Source organism: Podarcis cretensis (genome assembly GCF_951804945.1).
Source record: "Podarcis cretensis genome assembly, chromosome: 7".
Classification (NCBI taxonomy): domain Eukaryota; kingdom Metazoa; phylum Chordata; class Lepidosauria; order Squamata; family Lacertidae; genus Podarcis; species Podarcis cretensis.
In genome coordinates, this window is record NC_137176.1 from 61,125,105 (window position 1) to 61,133,278 (window position 8,174).

Here is an 8,174-nt window from a genome sequence, read left to right on the forward strand (position 1 = left end):
GGAAATTGACAGGTTTTATGTAACCTTACATTCTCTGTGCATTCTGAATCAGTAGGGCTTCTAATACAATCAGAAAAATCAGTCTCTTTTGTGTGCTGGTGATTTAAAAACATTGTCCAAAAAGAAATTTTCCCCATGGAAAAGAAAGCACTTATAAGAATAACCATAATTAATGGCAAATGACAAATAACCACGCCTGGAAATTGCATGACAACCTTATGTTTACTCAGAAATACATTCCACTGTCTTCAATGGCTTAGATCCCAAAATAAATTCACAGAAATTTTCTATTACTTCCTCTACCCTGCAGTCACCTGTGGTTCCCCAAAAGCCTCTGGTAGGTAGACTCACTGAAATTAATGAACTTAGTTTCATTATATTCAATTAACCTATTTTTCATAGAACTAACATTGGCTACAAACCTTTACTTCTATAAATTTCCTGAAGTAAACTTACCTTAGGCTCCAAGCCCATTTTTGGGCAATCCTCCCCTTTCCTCAACAGCCCTTTACACCCCTCCAAAGAGGTTCTTCAGTGGCTGGGCAGGTCTCTGCAGAGGGGAGAAAGGGACGAGAAACTTTCTGTGAACTTCCTTGGGTCGATATATATTAGGAACTAAGCCAGCTTGATTTATGCCAAAGTAAATGTGCATAGGATTAATTTTAAAAAGCTGAAAGTAACCCCTGCAATGCATTTAATTCAAAAACATGTACTTCAACTTCAAAAGACAAACAATTACTTAGGCTCCTAAGACTGCATCTTTTAAAGTCAGAGTAGGTTTAACAATGGGTTCATGGTAATACCTGCTCACCAATGCTTTTGTGCAATATGCCATCTTCTCACTTACTTACTCATTCATACACATAGGGAATGAGACAAGAGACAGAGACAGTGAGATTTTTATCTCCATTTTCCTTGTTTTAATATGAGGCCACTCTGACAAAAAAGAAAAATCACAAACATCAAAATGTTTTACAACACAGAAAATTCCATGCTATCTGTTTTGATACACATTTTATGAAAGAATATATAAATTTAGAGATGCCAAGTATGCATAAAGATGCTATGCACAGAGTGAACATGTGATGAACTACAAACCACACTGATTAATCAGAATGTAGACCCAACCACTGAGCTGGGCATGAGAAGGGGTGAGGGAATGGAGTCACCTTCACTATTTTTCTCAGATCAGATTATCTAGACTTTCATGGCTTCCAGAACACACCCACCGTGAATCAGTTTTTAACTCTGGCACATAGTAAATAGCACCAGCTACTTTAATTAAAGGATCTTCTCACTGCGATTACTCAGTCCTTCCTTTCCCATACATCAGATGGAAAGAGAAAAATCAAATTAAATCCAATTTATCTGTACTCTCTAATTTGCTGATGTACTCGGATATTCCCTAGAGGTTCTTGGAAAGGAACACAAGCCTACTAGGAGAGGCTTTTATAACCTTCATAACTCCAGTGTGGTGTAGTGGTTAAGAGCAATAGACTTGTAATCAGGTGAACCAGGTTTGCTTCCCCGCTCCTCCACATGCAGCTGCTGGGTGACCTTGGGCTAGTCACACTTCTCTGAAGTCTCTCAGCCTCACTCACCTCACAGAGTGTTAGTTGTGGGGGAGGAAGGGAAAGGAGAATGTTAGCTGCTTTGAGACTCCTTCGGGTAGTGATAAAGCGGGATATCAAATCCAAACTCTTCTTCTTCTTCTTCTTCTTCTTCTTCTTCTTCTTCTTCTTCTTCTTCTTCTTCTTCTTCTTTCTGCCCTTGTGTCTCTGTGAAACCTGTCGTGCATCAGTGCTGAAATAGGACCTGGAAGACTAGGGTTCAAATTCACAGTCATGTAGCTCACTGGGCAACTTTAAGCCAGTCAACACTTGTCAGCCTAACTTCCCCCACTATGTTGTTATGAGGATAAAATGGGGCAAAGTTATAAGCACAACCTTCAGCTCCTTGGAGAAAAGGTGGGATATACAGTGGTACCTTGGGTTACAAACACTTTGGGTCACAGACTCCACTAACCTGGAAGTAGTACCTCGGGTTAAGAACTTTGCCCCAGGATGAGAACAGAAATGGCACGGCGGTGGCGCGGCGGCTGCAGGAGGCCCCATTAGTTAAAGTGGTACCTCAGGTTAAGAACAGTTTCAGGTTAAGAACAGACCTCCAGAACAAATTAAGTTCGTAACCCGAGGTACCACTGTACCGTAAATGCAATGACAATACTGGTTGGATTTGCAGCTGTAAGTTGCTTGTTGAACTGGGGAAGCTGCTCTCTACCTTTGGCTTCCGAGTTATTCATTCTTAGGTTAAGTTTAGAGTAGGCAGCTCCAAGAGCTGTGCTGCTAACCCAGAGGCTTTATAAAACCAGCCATAGTAGCACAGCAGTCCACCCCCAAAGACAATCCCTTCAATGGTGCTGTGGTGTGGTCAGCTGTATTGTTTTATGTCCATACTTAGTTTGATAGTTGTCCCAGGGCTGGGCAGGGTGTAAGACTGGTTCAGTTCTGTGGGCTTGGTACCCCTGGGTGAGAGACAGGGGGATTTGGTTGCTTCCCAGGTAAGCACTGGATCGCTTGATTGTTAATTTGGGGAAGGTGTACCAATAAGATTACTGCTATCCAGTAGACATCCCCCATTCTGACCTCCCACCCATCCTGAATACTACTGCAGCTTCATCCACCATAAACAATAGCCTGTTGGTGATGTCACTGAATGCCAGGTTGGTTTTTATTGTGGATGAAGAGGGCAACCTACCATACACAGCTGAGAGCTGGATGGCAGAGCTAGGCAGCCCTGACCTGATGCAACTCTGCTCACCTGGGTATCTGTGCAACACTAATCCAGACAAGGAGAGGGGGAGGCATTGACATAGTTCACAAAATCACTCTTCCACACTAAAAAATCTCACCACTTGGAAGCTGGGTGTGAGTGCCTGCATGGAGTCATGGAGATATGATGTTGTTTAACTGCCCCAAGCAACCTCACTAAACTGAGCTGGCTGAGATAGTCTTCAGTGTAGTCTTGAAGGAACCCAGGATCATGTTCCTTGGTGATTTCAATATCTATACCAAGGACACCTCAGGGCTGGTAAGGGATTTCATGGCCATCATGAAAACCGCAGGATTGTCTCAGATTGCCTTTGGCCCAACACACACAGCTGTGTGTAGTTACTCTTTGTTCCTAGTGAACAAAGGGATAGTCTGGACATGGAGACCACTTCCTGGTGATGTTTGGACTTTCGCCAGCGGTCCTATTCTACCAGAGTTGGGTACTGATTTTGATGGTCCACCTCTGGAGACTAATGGAATCTGGTAGATTCCTGAATGCTATGGGGGATTTCCCAGGGCACTGTGATCCTGTTGAGGCCTTGGTGTCACTGTGGGATGGCAAGATGAAGAAAGTCCTTTTTGGTGCTGCAGAACCTGCACTATGCTTTGGTTTACTGAGGAGCTATGAACAGTAATGCAGGCTGGAGAACAGGTGGTGGAAAACTCTCTGAAGCTGACGAAACACTACAAGATTCTGCCTGTCAGACAGTGGTGAAGAACTACTTGACAGCCTCCACTATTTCCTCAGCAGTGCTGTTTTGAGTGTTCTGCTGGCTGGTCTTTTCAGAAGTGGGTGGCCCTCTGAAACAATAGAATGCACTGAACCGTGTGCACAGCACTTAAGCCATTCATTCCCACAGCTCCTTGGATGCTGTAATTGCAGTCCCAGTTGAGGTGCCCAATGCAGTGTCTTACCATACTTTCTGGGATCAGTTTCAGTTTATGCAGTCTGTTGATGTGAACAGGACCCTTGCAATGATGCAGTCAGCTTCTTGCTCAGTTGATCCTAGTGCATCCTGACTGGGGGAAATCAGTCTGGCGGATTGACCAGGTGGGTCCAGGGTACAATGGCTGTGTTCTTAAGCCTGTTGCACTTAAACAGGTGGCAGTGTGTCCACTTTTGAAGAACCCCACCCTGAAGTCTTTGGTTTACAATTAGAGTCCAGCTGCAAATACCCACTTCTTGGGCATGGTGGCAGGGTATTGGCGGATGGATTGCAGGAGATTGCAGGAATTACTGGAAAATAAGAATTAGCTGGATCCATTTCGGTCTGGGTTCAGGTAGTCTTGGGAAGGGACTAATTTTGGTTGTCCTGATGGATTGCCTGTATGAAGAGTTTCTGAATATCTCCACAGCTTGTCATATGACTATCGTATCCTCCTGGACCAGATCTGTGGGATGGGTATGGGGTAAGAGAGTAATAGTGGGGTCACTCCAACCTACAGGGCCATGTCCAGAGAATAGCACCAGGGATTCTGTTTCAGACCACATGATCCTTTTGCTACAGTGTGTTACAGCGCACTAACTTCTTTACATGGAGCTATTAACTTTGTGCTTTCATTTGTAGGGATGTAACCATATACTCTCTCACCTCAAAACATTAATGGATTTTGTGGTGGGCAAAATCAACCCTAGGTCTATCTGGAATTTCAAGGAACTACTGGAATTGCAAACACCTGTGGTAGCAGACGTCCTTAAACAGTTGCACTCATTAAGACTTCAGGGTTTTTTATGTGGAAATATTTTAGGGATTTCATGATCAAGCCCTATGGTTTAATGGTGTATTAAAAAATGAACCAACAGAAGGAAATCCAACATCCAACTTGTATATAGTCCTAAAGTTATGGACTTTTGTGTGTGTGATTTCAGCCCTCAAGTACAACTCACATGGTACGTTCAACTTTGCCTTCAAGATTTTACAGCACTCTTAAGTAAATAACTCAGTTTCAAAGGCCACACTGGAAATATAAGGTTCCTATGACTGTTGTAGATAGCAGACCATAAGCACTAGACAAAATTTGTCTATTTAGCTTAGTCTTCAAGGATGCTACTGTGATCAAAGGTTGGTAATGCTATGTCACAAGTTCAGAAGCATACTTCATCTTAAATGTTAATGAAATTGATTAAAGTGCCAATTATGCATTTATTTGTTTCAATTTGTATCCTGCCCTTCACCTGTAGATTTAATTTATCTAGCACCAGCCATGCTAAATGTAAGTCTCAAAGACAGCCACTATGCTGGGCTTATTTCAACAGAAACAGGTCATAGGTAGAAGACCACGTTTCATAAAGAAAAACAAGAATGGAAAATTTATCTCCATTGCAGTTCAGGAAAGGATGCATGGATTTTAAGGGTATGAGATTAAGATTGTGCAGATGTACACTATGTAGTAACAACTCTTTAAGTTAAATGGTTTTAGAGTGGGATAAGCTTCCTAACACATGTAGGCATAGTTTGTATCAGATAAAATGTATTCTACCACGTTATGTAATCTACTTTCATAAATACATGGATATTTGTATAGCTCATGCAAATAACAGGATCATTTTATCCCACCTAATTCACAGCATAGCTGTTTCACCTCTTACTTGCTCCTATGGAAATTATATATTAATCTCTCTTTGTTGGGCCAGTTGCATAGCAACTGTAGTTTGCAGTACAAGGAGGCTACATCTCACTAACAATGACTGTAGACCTCAATGGAATTGTGCTCGTTCTCACATCACCAAAGCGTGCCAACTTAAGAGCTGTTGGGAATAGAGTATATTTTGAAAGAAGCTAAATTCCTTCCATAAGGTATATTTTCCGCCTGAATAATTTATAGTTTTCTACTCATCTAGTAAGGAAGGAAAGAGAAGCAAAACAGTTTTTAAAAATCAAACCGCAGACAAGAAAGCATATACATATTAAAAAGAGAATGTAGCAATATTGTGTCTTGTTCATGCTAAACTTCCAATAAACGTGCCCACCTGGAAAATGAATACAGCAGATGAACAGAATCATCACTCTGCCTTTCTGGGAAGGAAATAAGACCTTCTCTTTTCCACCCCTGCCTAGAAAATATAGTTAGGGACTTTGTGGCAATGCAGGACTGGTCCTAGGCCATATTGTGCATACATTAGATTCCGATTCGGCAGTTGTCTCTAAATTTCCATTCACTCCACGCATAAGATGCTCCTATGTTGGCGACTCTAAGCCAAGGTGCGGAAATCAATTCCAAAGAGTGGGGGGGCCAGTAGGGGGCGCATCAGAAGATGGCTGACAATAACATCTCTCCGACCCACACGAGGTAATTTGGAGGCTGTGATGGGAGTAAATAGCCTCCCTACCCCCCCCCCCAGGATTGTGGGGTGGGACTGCCCTTGCCTGCTGTGCCCTATACCACCCCCGAATTTGTGGGGATGGGGGCACTAGGCACAATGCCCTCCTGTGGGATTTCGGCACTCCTGGACGCCGTCTCTGATCCGCGCCACTAGCTGCAAGAACTTCAAAAGAAACAATTTGGATGAAGCGAATGCACATATTTCAAGGAAGAAGGGGGTGTAAAGACTACTAACAGAAGAGATCTCTGATAAAACAAGAAGAGTCGAAGGAGCAAGTATAAATCACGAGAAGATACACAAAGACTCGGTATGGCAAAGGGACTGATGGGGGAGGGGGAAAAAACCTTACTTTCTTTCTTATATGTGATTAAACAAGAACCCCCCCCCCAAGTCAGAAATGTCATTTTAAGGACTTAAGCTGTGGATTTAAGGCTGTGTGGAGATAAACTTTCGAACCAAAACATGTTTTGAGAAGAGCGTGGAATGTATAAGGGCTTTGGAATGACGCAGTTAAAAGTGCCGTCGCCATATTGGGAAGTTCTGTCGGAGGACTTAAGTCTGAGAGGAGAAATAGAGAAATAGAGCTGTTTTTATATTGTGGGTGAAACTCCTCAGTGGGACTTAAGAACGACAGTTCTGTAATTAATGATGGAAAGAGCGCTGTTATCTATGAAGGCGATGATATATGGAAACCATCTCGATTCGAGGATTGGAAGAACGGAAAAATTCACACAGGATTATTATTGGTGTTTATCAGCTTAAGGAGACTATCAGAAGAGATCATAAAGAAAAAAGAGAAAATATATCAACAAGAGGTGATGTGGAAACAGCAAGATAAGACTGGATAAAATTATGAACTTTGTTTGGACTCATTTGGACATTAATGTAGTAGCAAGAAGATGATCAGAATCCCCCTTCGGATCTTGAAATATGGGTCCCCTCAACAAAATTTAAAATTCGGCTTTGTAATTCGGAATTTATGTGATTTGATTGGCTGGTTAATAAAAATTATTTTTTTTAAAAAAGGAAAGCAATTCCAAAGAGTGAGTAGTTACAGTCTCAAGAAATCAGTCCTTGAGGACTAGAAGAAATGACAGGTGAGGAAATTCTTGCTTCTGTTACAGACACACAAAGAAACCAAAAGGGGAAGAAGAATACAACTTCCCCCATTCCTACCATACTGAGCTCAAAGTAACTCTGAGCTCAGTTCAAATGAAAGTACAAGCTGCATGACAACCTAAAGAGCACTGTCTCTCTGTTCACTTGTGTTTACTCTAAAGTGGTGCCCAAAGACTGCTACCACTAGGAATACAACTCTAGGGTGAGATGGAGGAAACAGAGGTCTGTATTTTTCTTCCCCACTAACTCAACCCATTTTGGTAGGCATTTTGCTAATGCAATATGAAACAAAAGTATAAAATCAGTAAAATATTCAAGATTTACACAGGGGCAAGTATCTACAACAAATCATTTTACTGCTCATGTAACCAAGGCAGGTGAACTAATAAAAATAGTCACTTAATGCACTCTTTAAAAGTTTCATGATAACATTAATTTCACAATTTAACCTATAAGCAATAAGAGATTAAAATCACTAATTCTCATGAAATCTACATTCACTTGGTTTCTTCTGGATAGCAATCATAGTCTAGATCACCTTTTGTCGGCAACATTTGATCTTAAGCTACAAAAGCTGGAAAGGGCAACTTTTGATATTTTTGTCTTGCAGAAAAGAGTAACTATACTTTTGTACATCTATTAAAACTAACAAGTATGAGTATTTGACACACAGACCTTATCTGTAGACAGATCTGTGAAGCCCTGGGCTTTAATTTATATTTAATTTCATGGGATCCACACATCAGTGAAGCAAATGTTTTCAGTGTCTATGTGTATTCAAAACTGACTCTCTCTTCTGCAACAAATGCTAAATATAAAAAATGTTCCAAAGTTATGGGTTGCATAAAGACCTCATAACTGTAGGGGAGTGACTGTGAATGGTTCTTCACTGCTCAGAT